Source organism: Phyllobates terribilis, unplaced genomic scaffold (genome assembly GCF_046119375.1).
Source record: "Phyllobates terribilis strain yellow unplaced genomic scaffold, ASM4611937v1 Scaffold_7__3_contigs__length_470593459, whole genome shotgun sequence".
NCBI lineage: Eukaryota > Metazoa > Chordata > Amphibia > Anura > Dendrobatidae > Phyllobates > Phyllobates terribilis.
In genome coordinates this window covers 131,379,499-131,400,585 of record NW_027362767.1, presented here as the reverse complement: position 1 = coordinate 131,400,585, position 21,087 = coordinate 131,379,499, and the positions used below count along the sequence as shown (strand labels likewise).

At 43.5% G+C, this 21,087-nt stretch overlaps 1 long non-coding RNA gene across 1 annotated transcript; it reads left to right on the top strand.

Moving 5' to 3' along the window:
* Positions 1 to 9,626: 9,626 nt before the first annotated feature.
* Positions 9,627 to 13,480, top strand: LOC141152940 (uncharacterized). The gene is made up of 3 exons (XR_012247203.1): positions 9,627 to 9,677; positions 10,568 to 10,636; positions 13,406 to 13,480. It is a non-coding gene; the product is annotated as an uncharacterized lncRNA (long non-coding RNA).
* The last annotated feature ends 7,607 nt before the right edge of the window (positions 13,481 to 21,087 follow it).

The window sequence follows — 21,087 nt, the reverse complement described above, 5'->3', positions numbered from 1 at the left end:
CCCTCGGGCCTTTTGGTGGCGAAACCTGTCCCGGCTTCCCTGACCCTATTCGTGGTCTGCCTTCCTGGTGGATATTGCGAGGGGTCGCACCAAAACTTGTCCACGACCTCCGGTTCCTGGCTAAGGATGATTAGCCTCTACCAGCTTGGGATCCGGTACCCTTTTCTGCCAACCCTTCACCCTTCTGGTTTACTTCTGGGATCTCAGGGTTCCCTCTTGTCTTGTGTCTCTGGGCCTCTCTTCCTCCTTCTCTCCACTACAGGCCTGGCCCTGGAGCTGGGCCCAGCCGGAGCCACAGCTCCCTGTCAGCCCTCCTGGCTGAACTCTCTCTCAGAACTCACCCTGTCTCTAGATGGTGCCCACCATATATACTCCCTCTATGTGTGAGCCCAGGTGACTAGCACCCAATGGGCTCCTACCTCTATGCCCAGAGTCCCTCCCCTATCTGCCCCTACACTACTGGGATGTTCCTCCCCCCCTCCCACTCCAGCCAGGGACAGACGCTGTCGTACCTGCACATCTAACTGGTGGGAGTACCGTAGTTCTGTCCCCCGGAAATGGGATGAGTGTAGTGCATGCAGCAATCTGAGCTCAGTCCCACACTCCATCCTTACCCGGGAGTGGAATACCACACCTCTGGTTCGAGGTGCAATACCCCTGTAGCAGCCGAGTCCTCGGGGTGCTACAGCAGCATTGTCGCACACGGCCTTCCCTGGTTTCAGGTCCAGTGGAGACAACCATTCATGAAATTGGTTCTCCAGAGCTGACCACAACTCCTCAGCTGTGTGACTCACATTTCCCAGACATTTCAATGTAAAAACCGCCTGATGACGTTGAGCCCTACTGCCAGCATAGTAAGGAGGTGTGCAGGATCCCTTCTGCGCAGTTAGAAAGCTTGTGGCATGACCAGACAGGCTTTGGGTGCAGGTGGAAGACCGAGAGGAGGTTGAGGAGGCAGAAGCAGTGGAGGAACTTTGACATAAAGAGGATTGACGCACAACTCGTGGGGACGGCAAGACTTGGACAGCAGCCCCTTGTCCTGCTGTCACCATAGTTACCCAGTGCCCAGTCAGCGACATGTAACGCCCCTGTCCATGCCTACTCGTCCAAGTGTCTGTGGTGAAATGCACCCTGTCATACACAGAGTTTCTCAAAGAAGCGGTGATGTTGTGTGCGACATGCTGGTGGAGCGCAGGCACACCTTTCTTTGAGAAGTAGTGCCGACTGGGCATCTGGTACTGGGGCACTGCGACGGACATAAGGTCTCGAAAATCCTCTGTGTCCACCAGGCGGAAAGGCAGCATTTCTGTAGCCAATAGCTTGCAGATGGTGAAATTCAACCTCTTAGCTTTCTCATGGCTAGGAGGAAATGGTCTTTTACTTGTCCACATCTGAGGGACCGAGGGCTGGCTATTGTGCTTAGATGGGGTTGATAAGGGTGTCCCCGGCAAACTGCCGGTCTGTGAGGAAGATGCAGGCGGACATGTTAGGTTGCCTTGATCCAAAGGTGGTGCTATCGATGTCGGACAGCGCTCAACACCAGCTGGTGTTACCACCTCCAAAGAAAATGATGACCTGCCAATCACGCTGCCTGTTGCGGGTAAAGAGGTGGCAGGTCTGCGCCCCAAAACAGGTGTGACTGCTGTCCCCCCAGTCACAGAGGATGAAGAGGCCGCGGATGCGCAAGATATGGCAGACGGTGGTTGGCCCGGCCGGCTAGGCCGCATTGTAGCACACTGAGCTTCCCACTGCAATTTATGCTTCATGTCCATGTGCCGGTTCATGCATGAAGTACTCAAACTATGTATTTTTTGGCCTCTACTTAGCTTTTGCTGACAAATGTTACAGATAACACGAGTTGGGTCATCTTTATCGATCTGAAAAAATGCCCAGGCTATGCAAGGCTTAGCACCCATGCGACCTGAAGAGCCACCACGACTTGTGGTGAGAGGCAGAGTTGTGTTTGAGGATGCAGTTGTTGACGTGCTTCCAGTACTACGTCTCTGTCCAGGAAGGCGCAACCTGACCTCGTCGTCACTAGCATCTTCCTCCACCTCCTCTGCTGACCTCATCTCTTGGCTGACTGTGGGTTGACAGTAAGTGGGATCTCCAACCTCATCATCATCACCCTGTGAGTTATCACACCCGTCGTCCTCAGAGCCAACCTGTTCCTGCCCTGACAAAAAACTAAAGTTGTCGCTCCAATCAGGTATTTTTAGTCTTATCATCGTCTTCCTCATTGTCTCCACCAACAGGAGTTACAGTTTGGGAATGAGGGTCTACATTATGGTCAGAACCTTCTGCGTCTGGTCCTGGATCCGACTCATAAAGATTCTGGGCATCAGTGCAGATCATTTCCTCGTCTGGATTCACAGAAGCGCTGGAGTCGACCTCTGATTCCCAGGCTATAGTATGAGTAAACAGTTCTGCAGACTCAACCATCTGTTCTACCTCATACTCAGACGGGCAGCTGGAGATTTGGGAGCTGTGAGGAAGCAAGTGCGATTGGGGTGACACCTTTGAGGACTGGAGTATTTGTGATGTTGAAGTTGATGTGGAGGAGAGCCCACTTAAAGGAGCACTTGATATCCGTTGAAGCACCTGCTGTTTTTGTGCCTCATCTGGAATTTGTAGCGATTGGCGTGGCCGTAAGAAAGGGATCTTATCACATTGTCCGCTAAAAGAAGTAGACATTTTAGTTTGGCTGGAAGATGGTCTTTCTTCTGCAGATGTTACTGTTGCTTTAACACCTACCCCACGGACACAACCTTTTTTCCCCTTCCCAACACGTCTATTCCCCTTTCCACCAGCAGCAGGCCTTTTTCCACTCATTTTGGTGGTTAACTAATTCACAACTCTGGAGTTGTTTGCACAAAAAAACAATGGATGGGAACCGAGCAGAGCTGAGTGGCCAAACTGTGGTATTAGGCCAAAACTATTGGCTGGGTTAGATGCAGAAAAAAATTATATTCAATTTGCAACCTGATGGAGGTCAGTATAGATGGACTAATAGAGAAAGTCCCACACACTGCTAGAAGGCCAAATATTTTTTCAGAGCTAGATGCAGACAAAAAATTATTTTGAATTTGCAACCTGATGGAGGTCAGTATAGGTGGACTAATAGAACAAGTCCCACACACTGCTAGAAGCCCAAATATTTTTTCAGAGCTAGATGCAGAAAAAAATTATATTCAGTTTGCAACCTGATGGAGGTCTGTATAGATGGATTAATAGAACAAGTCCCACACACAGCTAGAAGCCCAAATATTTTTTCAGAGGTAGATGCAGATAAAAATTATTTTTAATTTGCAACCTGATGGAGGTCAGTATAGATGGACTAATAGAGAAAGTCCCACACACTGCTAGAAGGCCAAATATTTTTTCAGAGCTAGATGCAGATAAAAATTATATTCAATTTGCAACCTGATGGAGGTCAGTATAGATGGACTAATAGAACAAGTCCCACACACAGCTAGAAGCCCAAATATTTTTTCAGAGGTACTGTAGATGCAGATAAAAATTATTTTTAATTTGCAACCTGATGGAGGTCAGTATAGATGGACTAATACAACAAGTCCCACACACAGCTAGAAGCCCAATATTTTTTCAGAGGTAGATGCAGAAAAAAATATATTCAGTTTGCAACCTGATGGAGGTCTGTATAGATGGACTAATAGAGAAAGTCCCACACACTGCTAGAAGGCCAAATATTTTTTCAGAGCTAGATGCAGATAAAAATTATATTCAATTTGCAACCTGATGGAGGTCAGTATAGATGGACTAATAGAGAAAGTCCCACACACTGCTAGAAGGCCAAATATTTTTTCAGAGCTAGATGCAGGTAAAAATTATATTCAATTTGCAACCTGATGGAGGTCAGTATAGAAGGACTAATAGAACAAGACCCACACACAGCTAGAAGCCCAAATATTTTTTCAGAGGTACTGTAGATGCAGATAAAAATTATTTTTAATTTGCAACCTGATGGAGGTCAGTATAGATGGACTAATAGAGAAAGTCCCACACACTGCTAGAAGGCCAAATATTTTTTCAGAGCTAGATGCAGAAAAAAATTATATTCAGTTTGCAACCTGATGGAGGTCAGTATAGATGGACTAATAGAGAAAGTCCCACACACTGCTAGAAGGCCACATATTTTTTCAGAGGTAGATGCAGAAAAAATTATATTCAGTTTGCAACCTGATGGAGGTCTGTATAGATGGATTAATAGAACAAGTCCCACACACAGCTAGAAGCCCAATATTTTTTCAGAGGTAGATGCAGAAAAAAATATATTCAGTTTGCAACCTGATGGAGGTCAGTATAGATGGACTAATACAACAAGTCCCACACACAGCTAGAAGCCCAATATTTTTTCAGAGGTAGATGCAGAAAAAAATATATTCAGTTTGCAACCTGATGGAGGTCTGTATAGATGGATTAATAGAACAAGTCCCACACACAGCTAGAAGCCCAATATTTTTTCAGAGGTAGATGCAGAAAAAATATATTCAGTTTGCAACCTGATGGAGGTCAGTATAGATGGACTAATACAACAAGTCCCACACACAGCTAGAAGCCCAATATTTTTTCAGAGGTAGATGCAGAAAAAAATATATTCAGTTTGCAACCTGATGGAGGTCTGTATAGATGGATTAATAGAACAAGTCCCACACACAGCTACAAGCCCAATATTTTTTCAGAGGTAGATGCAGAAAAAAATATATTCAGTTTGCAACCTGATGGAGGTCAGTATAGATGGACTAATACAACAAGTCCCACACACAGCTAGAAGCCCAATATTTTTTCAGAGGTAGATGCAGAAAAAAATATATTCAGTTTGCAACCTGATGGAGGTCTGTATAGATGGATTAATAGACCAAGTCCCACACACAGCTAGAAGCCCAATATTTTTTCAGAGCTAGATGCAGAAAAAAATTATATTCAATTTGCAACCTGATGGAGGTCAGTATAGATGGACTAATAGAATGATGCTATGCCCAAAAGATTTTACTTCACTAGGTGCAGTAAAAAAATTGGTATTCTATACACAGGTGGTATATCTTGCAACACAGATAGGCTACTCCACTGACTAACACACTCTGCAATAGGCCAAAAAGGATTAGCTTTGCTAGATTCAGCCAAATGCTGTGAAAAAAACTTGCACAGCACTGGCACAGACCTGCCTGGCAAAAACTGATAGGAACTGATGTAACCTAGTCCTGAAAAGGACTCCAATTACAATTAGTCTTTACTCCCACAACCTATCTATTTAAGAGCACAGACCTGCCTGATAAAAGTCGTAGGAAATGCTGTAACCTAGTCCTTAAAAGGACTGCAATCACAACTATTCCCTACTCCCAAGCTATCTGTATATTTGTGCGAAAATTGGCTTGAAATTAACAAGGTATAGCGCACACAGCAACAGCGGTGCTGTCTAACACGCAGCTGCAGCAGTGAGAAAATGGTGGCGACGGGGAAAATGGCTGGGTCTTATAGGGCAAGGACATGTGACATACACTGCCAATCACACATGCCCTTGCTTGTGTGAAAAAAAGCACTTCGCTCCGTGTGTGCGCTGCTGATAGGCTGACAGATTGCACCTCCCCACTGCAAATGCGGGAAAGAGAAAAAAAAATGGAGATCTTCATTGTTCCTGCAGAGATCCATCCCCTGCCCCTCCCCCCGCCCCTCTGTACACTCAAACTGCGTATTAACATTAATTTTCATCCAGTTATGATTTTGGTGCACGAACAGTTATCGAACATAACCTCGAACAGCCGAATTTTTCTCAAATTGTTCGTGTTCGCCGAACGGCTCGAACACCGCCCAAAACAGCTCGAATTTGAGATTGGCGAACAGTTTGAGTAGAACAACGCTCATCTCTAGTTATAATTAACCCCTCATTCATTATCCAGTGTAATGGAAGCCTATGAGTATGTGTTGTACAATGTAAGAAGCTGAAATATTTAATGCACTTTTTACACTTCTCTGTTTTACTGTTACAGCCTGTAGTGACCAACATCCCATGTAAGTATTGACATTCTCACAGGCATTTATAGCATTTATACCTCGCAATGTCCCCCAGCGTCCTGCTCCGGCTGTGCAGCGCGAGCCTGAGGCTTTCCACAGCAGGCGCCATCTAGTGATGTCATCGCACCTGCTGACCTGAGTCTCATATGAACAGGGACCGCTGAATGGTGGAGAAGGAAGCCAATAATGACATTGTGATGATAGTTGGGGTGATGGTGGATCAGGAAGCTGAAAGTAACATTGTGCTGACAGTTGGGATGATGGTGGAACAGTAAGCCGATAGTACGATAGTAGCACTGTGATGATGGTTGGGGTGATGGTGGAACAGTAAGTCGATAGTAACATTGTGATTACGGTTGGTGTGCTGGGGAAACAGGGAGCCAATAGTAACACTGTGCTGAGGGTTCGGATGATGGTGGAACAGGAAGCAGATAGTAACATTGTGATGACGGTTGGATGATGGTGGATCAGAAAGCCGATAGTAACATTGTGATTTCGGTTGGGGTGATGGTGGATCAGGAAGCTGATAGTAACATTGTGATGAATGGTTGGGGTGATGGTGGATCAGGAAGCTGATAGTAACATTGTGATTATAGTTGGTGTGATGGGGGAACAGGAAGCCGATAGTAACATTGTGATGATAGTTTGGGTGATGGGGGAGCGGAGCCAACACTCCCCAGGAGTAAATCTAATTGTGAACTGTTGTTTGTTTTTCAGCTGCAAGTGTAAATCACAGGTACGAGCCTTTCATCTCATTATATAGTGGTGTGGTACCCATGCGCCTCCTCGGCTCCATCCTACAGGAGCATTTCAGAGCTGGAGGGTTCGGAGGATGGCTCCCCCCGCAATCAGCAGCTTATTCCCTATTCTGTGGATAGGGGTGAACTCAGTTGGGACTTCTATTTTACTAGTTCAAATCAATTACTAGTGTTAGCAGAAGTCCTAGTTTAACCCTTACCTAATATACTCATTGTTATGTTTTCCTTGTACTATAGGGTGGACCCTGGATTAGATAAAATGGTAATCCAGAAGTGTACAGTTATGAATGAGATCACAGATATGTAAGTGATAAAATGTAATGATGTAATATAAGCAAACCTTCCCGATTACATAATGATATCAATGTTTCCTTATCTCTGACGAACAATTCATTTTATTCAGGTAGAGATGATGCAATGTAAACCTGTCTGCACACAAATATCTGTATACACAGAGAGCTGCCATTTATTAGGGACCAGTCATGTATCTCATTTTACAGTACAAAGATGCCATAGTAGATTTTATGGGATACAAACAGTACAGGAATTATTATTTAAAGACGTACTCCTCCCGTCAAAGTTTGTATCTTCTTCATATATTGCAATCATCACAGAATATAGCACTGTGTACTTACAATTGCTCATTTTTGTCTTTGTACCTGGACTGCACTCGGATGACAGCTGAGTGCAGTCCGATTTCCGCAGACTCACACAATAGAAAAGATGAAGAAATGTTGTCCTCCATCTTCTCCTCACAGCATGCTTCTATTTTCTCATCTGAGTGTCGGATCACACTATGCTGACATTCAGATCAGAGTTTAATCAGAGTCATTAGCATAATCAGCCCCATTCTCTCGGATGAGAGAATCTACGCTCGTGTGACCCCGGCATTAAAGGGAATCTATCATCAGGTTTTTGCTCCCCCATCTTAAAGCAACGATTCCAGCAATGTGTCACTTACTGGGCTGCTTGCTGCAGTTTTAACAAAATCCCTGTTTTCTCTGCTGCAGATCTAGCACTTCTCCTGAGCTCTGTATAACCCGCCCCCAGTAAATTGTACATTGACAGAAACCTGCTTATCGGTGGTGGGAATGGAGTTATACAGAGCAGGAGGATTACATGGCAAGTGACAACTAGACCTCTAATGATAATATCCTGCTGATAAAACACTGATTTTATTGAACCTATAGCAAGTAGCCCAATAAGTGACATCTTGATGGAATCAGCGTCTCTGTCCCTATATCATGCTGCTCCCATATTAAATGGCAAAAACTGCTGACAGATTCCCTTTAACAGTGGAATATAGTAAATGTAAAACTGTTGGCAAAGAAAGTGCCCAGAATGGAGGGAGAAGGGGGGAATTTACCCCATGTGTCATGGTCACTAATACTGCTGAACATCTTAATAATTCCTAGCGTTTCTAGATTTCACTATGAGATATATTTTCTATGTACAATAGGGAGAAGTACATAAAGTTCTTAAAAAATAAAACTGAAGAGGAGACCATCGACATGGAAAAAATAGAACTGACTCTGTAAGTGCTGAGATTTATTGAGCTAATTAAACCAAACATTATAGATTACATAATGATATATCGTATCTACTATGAGAAGCACTTTTATCTCCCCAAATTTGGGAGGAAAATGGGAGCGCATCTTATAGTCCGAATGTAGCTTAGCAAGGGGGTGGGGGGGTGGAGCTGGGTCACAGGAGGCCGGCGGTGGCAGGAGTGGGGTGATGTTGCGGGCTTTGGGCTGGGAGGAGGTGGTGTCCCGGCGGTGCGAGGCTGCGGGCACTAGGCTTCAAAAAAATGTCGGCTGTGAGGCAGGAGCGGAGTCCGCTCTCTGTACATTGATTTTTTGACTGGAGAGACTGCAGGAAGGTCAGATTTATATGATCTGTGTAAATTATCACCAGATAGCTGGCGCCCTCCAATAGACGTCTCCACTCCTCAAGCTCCATCTTGATAGCCAGAAGTTCGTAATCCCAAATAATATAGTTTCTCTCCGCCGGAGAAAACAGTTTGGAGAGACAGACTTCCCCGAATATGTATTTTGCAGAAGCACTGCCATGTCACCGACAGATGTGGCATCTACTTCCAAGACAAACTGCTTGCTTGGATCGTGATAATGCAGCACCAAAGCACTCGTGAAGGCCTCTATCAAATGCTGGAAGCCCAACTCTGCCGACTCCGACCAGTCTCTGGTATTGGTCCCCATCTTGGTTAAGGCGGAGATAGGTGCCATAAGTGGAGAAATAAATTGCCTGTAGAAGTTGGCGAAACCCATGAACTGCTGGATGACACGCAGACCTTGAGGGTAAGGCCAGGGTAGAACCGAAAAGACCTTCCCTGGATCCATTTCAAGACCTAGATTGGAAACGATGTAGCCGAGGAACAACAAGGAGGGTTTTTCAAAAGCACATTTGGACAATTTGGCAAATAAGTTGTTCTCCCGGAGGCGCTGCAAAACTTGACGGATGTGCTGCCTGTGGGACGGAAGGTCAGGTGGGAATATCAGGAAATCGTCCAAATACAAAACCACAGAAACGTAGAGGAGATCCCAGAAGATGTCATTAACGAGCTCCTGAAACACGGCTGGTGCATTACACAGCCCAAAGGGCATGACGGGGTACTCGTCAGTACACATGACATTGTGGGGTACAGATAATTTAGTGATAAAATGACCAATTGGTGAAGGAAGGTAGAACTTGATGGACCGTGGTCTTTTTTCAACCAATGTAACTATGTGAATCAGATGTGTGTATTGTAATGTAGTGTATAATGAGTGAGCCATGATACGAGGCCTCATGTATTAAAACTGTTTTCTATTACAGATCCAAAAAAACAGAAAGAAAGAGATGGTTCAGCTTGCGTCCAGCAATCATGTACGTATATTATATTAGTGAATATAATATTATATGTAAATGAGGATACAAGTGCACCAAGGGCGGGACGATTCCGGTCTAGTGCACATATATCCGCATGATTTCCTGCCTAGTGCCGCCATTGTGCATTTCTGGAAAAATCTAAGATCATTTTTTTTTAAATGGTTTTCCAATTCAGAAAGTGATGGATTATCTCTAGGATATGGCAAAATAATCCGGTCAGTGTCAGACAGGTGTATTTTTACCAGTCTTCTCCTCTCTCATCTTCAGTTGTCTCTGATCTAGAGGGCAGAGACTCACTGTTATCATGTCTCTTATGCACAGTACACAGATACAGAGGGATTACTGATCTTTCTTCCCTGCTTAACACATGATTAGAAGTAGCAGCAGCACAGAGGACATTATACAGCAGTACTCAGCAGTCTAGCTGTGCATCCATCTCTGTACTCAGCAGTCTAGCTGTGCATCCATCTCTGTACTCAGCAGTCTAGCTGTGCATCCATCTCTGTACTCAGCAGTCTAGCTGTGCATCCAGCTCTTGGATAATTTAAGCTTCTTTCTGGCTGCAGCGTTATGTTTCTGTGTCTCTCTTCCTGTTTTCTCCCTCTGCCCTTCACACCTCCTCCTCTACAGACTGTAATAGGCGGTGTAATCAGACACCGCACTGAGCTAACCATCCGTCCTGCTTTCACCAAGATAGATGTAACCTGTGTTTTTTTTCTTCAGAGTGGACAGCGAGTTCAGGAGGCGGGGGGAGTAGAAATGGCTGATAAGTGGAGACAGAAACAGATTCCTCTGATAAAATAGATGATAAAGCTTCTTATATTTGTTTTTACTATTGAGTTTTTGGAACATTTATCACAAGTTGATGTGTTTTCTTTGTACCATAGTATGGACACCACTGAGATAACAGAACTTGTGACGCGTGCAAAATCGATAAAGAATAGCATTGTGACTATGTAAGTGCAGAGAATTACCGATCTAATAGAAATAAACCTTCTAGATGACACCATGATATAGATGTTTCCATCTCTCCAATGTGTGATTCTCTGTATTAAAGCACCACTCCAGCGTTTCCCCCCCCCCCCATAACTGGAGTGGCGCTTTAAATCTAAGCCCCCTGCCCCCGGTTACATTCTCACCCTTTTACATACACATACCGTATTTTACAGATTATAAGTCGCACTGGACCATAAGACGCATCCCAAATTTTGGGGCGGAAAATAGGGAAACATTTTTTTAAATAAAATAATGATGTATCTTATAGTCCGCTTTTTATGGTAGCTTAACGGGGGGGAGGGCGCTGCGGTGGAGCAGGGTCGCTGCTGCAGGAAGCTGCAATTCTTCAAAATTGTAATTCCACAATTAATTTAAAAGTTTTTTTTTTACTTAGTGTATGATTCTCCAGGTCATTATGATTATGAAGATACCAAAACAGGCAAAGTTTCTTTTTTATTCAAGTGGTGAAAAAAAAAACACAAATTTTGAAAAAAAAAATAAAATTCCCCTTGTCACCATTTTCCAAGAGTCTTTTTTAAAATATATATGTATAAAAAAATAAAAAGTTTCAATTATCCACTTTTTCATATTTCAAAAATTGATATCATTGCATCAGGAAAAGTCCAATCTATCAAGATACAAAATTATTTTAACCAGTCGTAAAACTCCGAAAGGAAAACAGTCGAGACACGAGAATATCGTTTTTCGGTTGCTGTACGACCCATAAAAAATGCAGTAAGAATAAACTGAAACGTCGTATCTGCGCCAAAATGGTATCAATGAAAAAGAAAGCTCCGGTCTACAGTTACAGGGCTCAGAAAACGGGGTCACAAAACCCATTCATTACTTACAAAGATTTACATTATTATTAACCACTAAATCCTAAAATACCCTTATAAACCCTTATAAGTTTAGTGTCACCGTATTCTAACCACCCTAAAGAATAATACAGCCCTAAAGAGTAATACCGCTCTAAAGAGTAATACCGCTCTAAAGAGTAATACTGCCCTAAAGCGTAATACCGCCCCTAAAGAATAATACCACCCTAAAGAATAATACCGCCCCTAAAGAATAATACCACCCTAAAGAATAATACCACCCTAAAGAGTAATACCACTCTAAAGAGTAATACTGCCCTACAGAGTAATACAGCCCCTAAAGAATAATACCGCCCAAAGAGTAATACCACTCTAAAGAGTAATACTGCCCTACAGAGTAATACTGCCCCTAAAGAATAATACCGCCTAAAGAGTAATACCGCTCTAAAGAGTAATACTGCCCTAAAGAGTAATGCCGCCCTACAGAGTAATACTGCCCTACAAAAAAATACCGCCCTAAAGAGTAACACTGCCCTAAAGAGTAATACTGCCCTAAAGAATAATACCGCCTTAAAGAATAATACTGCCCTAAAGAGTAATACTGTCCTACATAGTAATACCACCCTAAAGAGTAATACCGCACTACAGAGTAATACCGCCCTAAAGAGTAATACCGCCCTAAAGAGTAATACCACCCTACAGAGTAATACCACCCTAAAGAATACCACCCTAAATAATAATTCCACACTAAAGAATAATACCGCCCTAAAGAGTAATACCGCCCTAAAGAATAATACCGCCCTAAAGAATAATACCGCCCTACAGAATAATACTGCCCTAAAGAGTAATACCGCCCTAAAGAATAATACCGCCCCTAAAGAATAATACAGCCTTAAAGAATAATACCGCCCCTAAAGAATAATACCGCCCTACAGAGTAATAACGCCCTAAGAATAATACAGCCCTAAAGAATAATACCGACCCTAAAGAACAATACCGCCCTACAGAATAATACTGCCCTACAGAATAATACCGCCCTAAAGAACAATACCGCCCTACAGAATAATACCGCCCTACAGAATAATACCGCCCTAAAGAATAATACCGCCCCTAAAGAATAATACCGCCCTAAAGAATAATACAGCCCTAAAGAATAATACCGCCCCTAAAGAATAATACCGCCCTACAGAGTAATAACGCCCTAAGAATAATACAGCCCTAAAGAATAATACCGCCGCTAAAGAACAATACCGCCCTACAGAGTAATAACGCCCTAAGAATAATACAGCCCTAAAGAATAATACCGACCCTAAAGAACAATACCGCCCTACAGAATAATACCGCCCTACAGAATAATACCGCCAGGTCATTTTACCAAATAATGAATGCTGTAATAAATTGTGTTTTCTTCACAATTTTCCACTTTTGGAATTTTTTTCCCGTTTTCAGTACATTGTATGGTAAAGTGATTGATGTAATTCAAAACTACAACTTGATCCGCAAAAAATCAAGTCCTCAAATGACTATGGAGACCAAAAAATATAAGGACATGGTTCCTGGAAGACGGGGAGTCAAACATCAAGGCTCAAAAATGGAAAATTTCCCAGTCAATATATTATTAAATAAGTCTGGGATAGACGTATATGAAAATCTAATAATTCGGGCAGATGGACCATGAGGTCTATTTATACCACCAGCCTTTTAGGTTTCTTCTCTCCATATACAGTGAGCGCCCTCTAGTGGTAGCTCCACATAGACAAAATTTGTATCATTTCTGTGATGTAGATGAAAAATGTTGGCAAAGTATTTTGGATGGAGGCGAAGGGGCGGAATTTGTTCATAATGCTCTTCATATAGCTGATATTTCTACATTTACATATAAGATAATGATATATGTTCCATGTACAATAGGAATGAAATCAAACAACTGTTACAAAACAGATTAGAAGAGAAGAAAGAAGAACTGGACATTTTAGAGGATACTTTGTAAGTGCTTTTATCTCAGGTAGAGATGATATAAAACCCGTCTGCACACACTATATACCTGTCTACACTGACAGCTGTCATTCAGGGTGTGAACATCATGTCTCAGTCTAGGAGGTTTATAGGATACATGATTCAGATGAATTGTATTTATCGGACCCTGTAATATGGGCACCAGGAGAAATACAACATGAGCCAGCATTTTATTATGGCTCCTTTAGAAAGACACGAGATATAATTATAAGTACATTAAACACTAATGTCCAAAGAATAGCTCAACCATATCAACATATCGTGAGTAATGATCTGCAACTCAGAAGACCAGAAGAGGAACCAGTCAGTTTAAAAATTCAAATTTTATTGAGAATTAAATTTAAAAAAACACTCATAAGAAGGGAACCAAAAATCATCCACATTGAAACCACAAACAGCATGATTGAAAAAGGCTACAAAAACCTCTAGTGCCTTGAAAAATCACCACAACAATGTCAATTTTAGAATCTCTCTATATATCTTAATACACCTATATGATAAGGGATACATCAAAACTCCAAACATTTGCAACTTTTCGAAGCAGTTTGTGCCAGGATTCTGGTTAAATTACTTTGATAAATTTGGGCCTTAGACTGTATTAAAAATGAAAGGGTCCAGTAAAAAACACATTACTTAACCCTTCATCATACTGAGCTGATAAAGAAGCTACAGGGAGAGCAAGCTGCTTTTAGATAGTGGCGCCCCCTGAAGTCATAGTACACCCTGAGTGGTGCGATCACACCGATATGTCACCTTTGTCGGATCATTGTGGGTCTGAGATCGCTGTGATACATTCGCTGTTGTGAAATCTTTGTCACTAATTTTCTCTTCTTCTCCAGCAAATGGATCCACAAAATCCTGACCACTCCACCAATTTTCAGGCCACATAGATTTCCAAAACCTCTCTGGAGTCCGACCCTTGAAACCATCGAGCACGTATGTTATTTCTGGACATATAATACTATCTGACCCGCCAGATAAATTATACAAGGTTGTGTTTTCTCTGACCCGCTGGTGGAGGACAGTATTTGTAGTGACCCGGCTATTTATTGCTCTCGTCTAACACATAGTATGATCTCTGTTTCATGTCCTATAGGGAGGAGACCCCAGAACAGATGATACAGGAGATAATGAACGAGAGGAAGGCAGTTCTGTAAGTGCAGATATTCACTGTTAATAGAAGCTATAGATGTGGTCATATATGAGAAATGGAACGTAGCTGCAACATCACTTACTCTCATCCCTCAATCCCATCTCAGGGAGACCAGGCAGCAATGATGTGAGCTGCCTTCAGCACCTGGCACCTGAGAACAGCGCGAACTGTACCGCTTTTTCCCAGGTGATGGTACGTGTCATACTGATGCGGCACACAGATGCCACACGTATGTGTAACACACGGACACGGATATCTCCAGTACTGGATTTTCCAGTACCGGAAATATCAGGACGTGTGAAGGGGGGATAAGAAAGTATTTGGGTTGGAGTGAGAATGTGGGGAATTTCCACTGCCTGTCGCGCTCCTAAAAAACAAACCATTTACAAATCCAAATCCCCCTTGTGAAGACACAGGGTCTTCCGTGGGCGTAACACTACTCAGACAACACAGGTTGCGCGTAAAACAATGTGGCAATACTTTATTGAACCACAAAGTGGACAATAAACTGGTAGAACAGTCCCAGCAAGTACCCAAGATGGTGCAAATTACAGAGTCCTCACCTTTCTGCTGGCCCATCTGGGATAGAACAATTACGATTTTGGGGCTTCCAGGGCCAACTACCCCACCACTGACACCCTGCTTTTGGCAGGCCCCCAAAGGGAGGAAGTAACGACAAGCTTGGGAAACTAGCCAAGAGCAGTGAGGTCTGGGGCCGGGTGACCTGTTTGTCCCAACCTGGATTCTACAAGACGTCTCTGAGGGTTCAGCAGTGGTCAATGGAGCCAATCCGTATCTTTCCAGTCAGAGCTATATACCCTTAGACTAGAATCATGAAGAATCCAAATCTGTGTCTCTTTGGTTAAATCCATGCTTCCAAGCTGATGGTCTCAGAGAGTCTGTGTGTCCTTTGCTTCTCCTTGATTCTCTGTGTTTAAAGCCTCTTTCAATCTCTGTCCCAAGTCTGACTGCTACAAAAGCACATGCCCCTTAAAATAGTCACAGTTATCCTTGCAAGTACACATTCACAGGTAAGGGATTAGGGAGGGCAGCATCAGGTCTTGTTGTTTGAGCATTTAATGAATTTGCTTAGTTTGTCCTCCTGTCTTGTGAGTCAATAAGCCACAGGGTCCATAAAGGTTAATTAACACAATTAGCAAACAATCATTGTTCCACAGACCAATAGAAGTCAACGAAAACATAATAGTGTATTTGTCTTGGATTAACAAATCTAAACATCTGGCTGATAAAGATTTTAAGCTGTATTGTCACACCCCTGTTACTGTACATTTCCATGAGATGATATATGTTTCCTCTACTGTAGAAAGAAGGCCATCAAAATCAAAGCACAGAAGACCACCAAGAGCAGGTAAGAGCAGAGATTACTGAGAGAACCTTCTAGATGACATAATGAAAGAGGTGATTCCTTTTTATACCTGACTACGCAATTACACTGTCAAAACAACTTATTTTTATGTTTTACAAACTAGTATACTTTTCTAAAGCCACATGATAGGTCATTGTTTATAATTCATATAAGACGTATGCTGTCTTTTCTGGTCTATAAGATGCACTGTTTTAAAAAATTTTTTAAAAAAGTGTGTGCGTCTTGTAGTCCAGAAGCCGGAGAGCGCGGACATAGCATCATTCCCCGATACTGAGAGTTCTATGTAGCGGCACAGCTCTTTCTCCTCCAGCCCAACACTGAGCAGTCTGATCTGTGCAGGGCAGGAAAGGAAGGTACCAGGACCATCAGTAATGCTGCACAGATGCTGCAGGGCCTGACCAGATGAACCACCTTTCAGGTTACTTATGTGCATAGAAGGAACGTCACATATTGCTAGCTTATACACAGTGTGCAGTAGATGTGTGTCTGGTGATGTAGCAGAGCTGCGTGTTGATGTTTCAGACCTGATCTGTGCGTGTGTATGTAGGAAAGCAGTGTGTGTGTATGTAGGAAAGCAGTGTGTGTATGTAGGAGAGCAGTGTGCAGCAGAGCTGTGCATGTGCATATACTGCAGAGCTGAGTGAGCATATGCCTTGCATGCAGCAATGCTATGTATCTGTGTGCACAGCAGAGAGTGTACATAATGTGGGTCCTGTAAAGCTCTGAGTATAATACACATGCTACAGAGCATCACTAATAATAGATCCATTACCTCCTTATTCCACCTTTGTGAAGTAAAGTTAGTTATATTAACCCCTCCACATCTTTACACCACAAAGAAGTTTTATTTAATAGGGAATATGTTTTTCCTCTTTTCTGCTCTCTAAACCTGGGCTGGCTGGGTTTCTCCGTGATGACAGGCATGGAGATCACCATCGGTGTCCGGCTATCACTTTAATTGGGCGCATATAATGATGCGTCTCCCAATGCAGACGCGATGTTAATGCCACTGTCAAAGTTTGACCACGACGTTTAAAGGAGTTGTCCACTACTTTCATATTGATGCCCTATCCATACGGCCACCGGAAGTCCTTACCTGTGGTTCTTGAACGTCAAGTTGTAGTGGCCGGCGCTTGTTACTACACATCCGCCTCCTAATCAATTGAATGAGAGGCGGATGTGTAGTACCCTGCTGCGGCCACTACAGAAGGACGGCCAAGCACCACAGGTAAGGACTTCCGGCCGGTGGCTGCCACCGCCAGCACCAATAACAGCTAATCAGCGGGGGTGCCGCATGCAGGACCCCGGGCGATCATACCTTGATGCCCTATCCTACGGATAAGGCATCAATGTGAAAGTAGTGGACAATTCTTTTAATTGGTTAACAGTCTTGGCTGTTAAAGATAGGTTATGGTTTTCTGTCACAGCCATTATTTGTTGGGTACAGGGCAGGCTCACCCGATGAGCCAGCTCCATACACCCGCTACCAACTTGCGGCGTACATGTATAGTGGATGTCGGTAAAGAGTTAATGGATGGCGGTTTTATTCCCTTGAATGGTGCGAGCTGCAGTACCGGGCACTTCCATTCATTCATAAGGGAGTGCACTCAGTATCATGGGATCTCTGGGAATGGAGGATGTAGAGTAAGAGAGTGCACTCAGTATCATAGGATCTCTGGGAATGGAGGTTGCAGAGTAAGCGAGTGCACTCAATATCATGGGATCTCTGGGAATGGAGGATGCAGAGTAAGCGAGTGCACTCAATATCATGGGATTTCTGGGAATGGAGGATGTAGAGTAAGCGAGTACACTCAATATCACGGGATCTCTGGGAATGGAGGATGTAGAGTAAGCGAGTGCACTCAATATCATAGGATCTCTGGGAATGGAGGATGGTTTTCTTAACACTCATGTTACCTTGTTTCAGTCTATTTTTTAGGCTTCGTTCCTTCTTCTCCCATCTCTGTTGCTTCAGAAAATATTAAAACAGTGAGTATACAAGATCCTTTCAGTACATGTCACCCCCAGGTCTCACTGTCATTCTGTAATATGTCCAAACCCATGTCTTACCCTCATTCTGTAATATGTCCACTCCCAGGTCTTACCATCATTCTGTAATATGTCCAAACCTAGGTCTTACCATCATTCTGTAATATGTCCAAACCCAGGTCTTACCATCATTCTGTAATATGTCCACCCCCAGGTTTACCATCATTCTGTAATATGTCCACCCCCAGGTCTCACCCTCATTCTGTAATATGTCCACCCCCAGGTCTCACCATCATTCTGTAATATGTCCACCCCCAGGTCTCACCATCATTCTGTAATATGTCCATCCCCAGGTCTCCCCATCATTCTGTAATATGTCCACCCCCAGGTCTCACCGTCATCCTGTAATATGTCCACCCACAGGTGTCACCGTCATTCTGTAATATGTCCACCCCCAGGTCTCACCGTCACTCTGCAATATGATGCCTCCAGCTTTAAGATTGAAATTTCCAGTATGCAAAATTTTTACTAACTTATTACTAACTAAATTTATAATTCATGGTGATCAATGTGGATCTGAAACAGTTTTCTACGTCAGCTGTTCTTTGTCTGCATTTAACACATCATTCCCCCAATTGCAATGTTTACACAAAGCTCCAAATCTGTATAGTTATTGTTAATATACAGATCAGCCCAATAGGAGATTTCTTTTTTTGCATGTTTTTGCGTTTTTTTATTCTCCTTCAGCCCCTCCGTGTATCCAGCTTAACAGAGCTGAGAGGACTGTCCTATTCTTCCAACGTTTAATTTCCCAGCAGCACACGGCTTCTCCTTGGTGCTTCAGTCCAGCTCACCGTTCATACTCGGTCAAACAGCCTATGGAGAAATAAAGAGACAACAGGGTGCATGCTCGACTGACAGCATTGGATCCATGGGATGGAAACATGAGAGGGGGATTTACTAAAAGGGGGGAGATTTAAATATGAGTTGCATTGGCATACACAAATAAATATGGTCTTAATTTTGTACATACTTATGATTTTGGGAGTGCCCTTAAGTGAACGATTATTAAAACATACAGTGAATAGTTTTACAATGTGTGCAGTTGCCAATGACCACATAATTTTAAAGGCATTTACTTAATTTTTTCCTGCAAAATTGTTCTCCATTAACCATACTGGAATGGTTTCAGCATTAAATTCTATCCTTGTAGTTCTAGCAAATTATGTAACAAAAAATGTATTCATTATTAACCAGGATGGTTATATGTTAAGAAACAAAAATATAACTTGTCTGTTACTTAAAGGGGTTGTCCAGTACTTTTAATAACGTGCCAATCTATTTTTATGGTGAAAAGAAGCTTCTTTGTAATTACCTTATGTTGCCGCTACAGCTGGCCGCTCAGAGGCATCACGTGACCCCGCGCTGATGTCACGTCAAGTGAGGTGTGACATCAGTGATGCGGTGCCCGCGGTGGATGCTGGGTGTGACGTGCGGGGTTACCCTGCATATCACACCCAGCATCCACCGTGCACTTTCCCAATGAATGGGGAGAGGGAGAGCGCGCAGTGGATGCTGGGTGTGACGCGCTGGGATAACCTCCACCGTGGAACGCAGAAGATGGACCCCCGCTGCATCCGGAAGCATGATGTAACATCAGCAGATGTCAGAGCCGGCTGCAGCCGGGGGTCACGTGATGCCTGTGGGCGGCCAAGGATATCGCCGCTCATAGGCAGTAACGGCAACGTAAGGTATTTACAAAGAAACTTCTATTCTTCATAAAAATAGATTGGCATATTATTAATAGTAGTGGATAACCCCTTTAAAGTGGTTTTCCTGTCAAGTTACAAGTTATGGATTACCTATGTTTAGTATAGGTCATCAATATCAGATTAGTGGGGGTCCAACACCTGGTACCCCCACTGGTCAGCTGATCAGCACTAGCTGAATATAAACACATTGAATAGAGTTCCAATATGTAGTGCTGGTCAATACATAGTGGTCTTCACCAGACAATGCAGATCAGGTCCTAGAACAGCTTATAACAGCTGATCTTTGGGGATAGGTCTTGAGGATAGCTCATCAATATCTTGTGACTGGAATGTGCTTTAACATAATTTGTTATATCTCCACTCTATATAGGAAAAATATACTTTTTTCTGCCAACAACATCCATCTGGCAACAATATCAACATCTGGCAGGAACATCATAACACCATCTGGAGGCAACATCATAACATCATCTAGAGGCAACATCACAACACCATCTGGAGGCAACATCCTTACACCATCTGGAGGCAACATCATAACACCATCTGGCGGCAACATCATAACACCATGTGGCGGCAACATCATAACACCATCTGGTGGCAACATCATAACACCATCTGGCGGCAACATCATCAACACCTGGCAGCAACATCATCAACACATGGGAGCAACATCATCAACACCTGGCGGCAACATCATCAACACCTGGTGGCAACATCATCAACACCTGGCGGCAACATCATCAACACCTGTCGGCAACATCATCAATACCTGGCGGCAACATCATCAATACCTGGTGGCAACATCATCAACACCAGGCGGCAACATCACCACCACCTGGCGGCAGCATCATCAATACCTGGAGGCAACATCATCACCACCTGGTGGCAACATCACCACCACCTGGCGGCAACATCATCACCACCTGGCACCAACATCATCACCACCTGGCGGCAACATCACCACCACCTGGGGGCAACATTACCACCACCTGGTGGCAACATCATCACCTCCTGGCACCAACTTCAACACCACCGGGAGGCAACATCACCACCACCTGGCGGCAACATCTTCACCTGCTGGCGGCAACATCATCACCACCTGGTGGCAAAATCACCACCACCTGGCGGTAACATCATCACCACCTGGGGGCAACATCATCACCACCGGGCGGCAACATCATCACCACCGGGTGGCAACATTACCACAACCTAGCAGCAATATCACGGTTGTCCAGCCCCCAAAATCCACTTTTTTTTCAAGCTAATTGTGCAATAA